The following is a 366-nucleotide window of genomic DNA, read 5'->3' on the forward strand; positions in this document are numbered from 1 at the left end:
TGTTGTGGTTGCGGGACGGCAGGCAGCCTCCCCAGGCAACGCCGTGTGCTGTGGGCTTGGGTTGGGATGGGAGCGCGCCTGCCTGGAGCATGGGCTCCCGCTTCCTCCCAGTGGGCAGAGTGAGCTGTGGGCGAGGGGGGCTAACACAGAGGTAACTTGCCCCCCTCTTCTCTCTCCTCCTCCCTCACCCTTTTGTCTCTGTCCTTCCCCTCCTTTCTCTTCTCTGGGCTGCAGCCGCTCAATGGCATAGTTCATGTGACAGTGGCCTCCTGTGCCTGCCCCCAAACCACGCTCCTGCTTTTGGCAAAGGGAGGGAAACCATCTGCGCAGGCTGCTGGGGGACTGCGCCAGCGTGGGGGGCGGCGG

General features: G+C 64.5%; 1 protein-coding gene across 1 annotated transcript in view; it reads left to right on the forward strand.

Moving 5' to 3' along the window:
- The window catches only part of MGRN1 (mahogunin ring finger 1, E3 ubiquitin protein ligase), a gene marked incomplete at its 5' end in the record, with an annotated part of 38,350 nt that overhangs the window by 37,750 nt on the left and 234 nt on the right, over positions 1-366 (forward strand). The window lies entirely within an intron of this gene.

This window comes from Cariama cristata, unplaced genomic scaffold, assembly GCF_000690535.1.
Source record: "Cariama cristata isolate BGI_N322 unplaced genomic scaffold, ASM69053v1 scaffold40653, whole genome shotgun sequence".
NCBI classification, from domain to species: domain Eukaryota; kingdom Metazoa; phylum Chordata; class Aves; order Cariamiformes; family Cariamidae; genus Cariama; species Cariama cristata.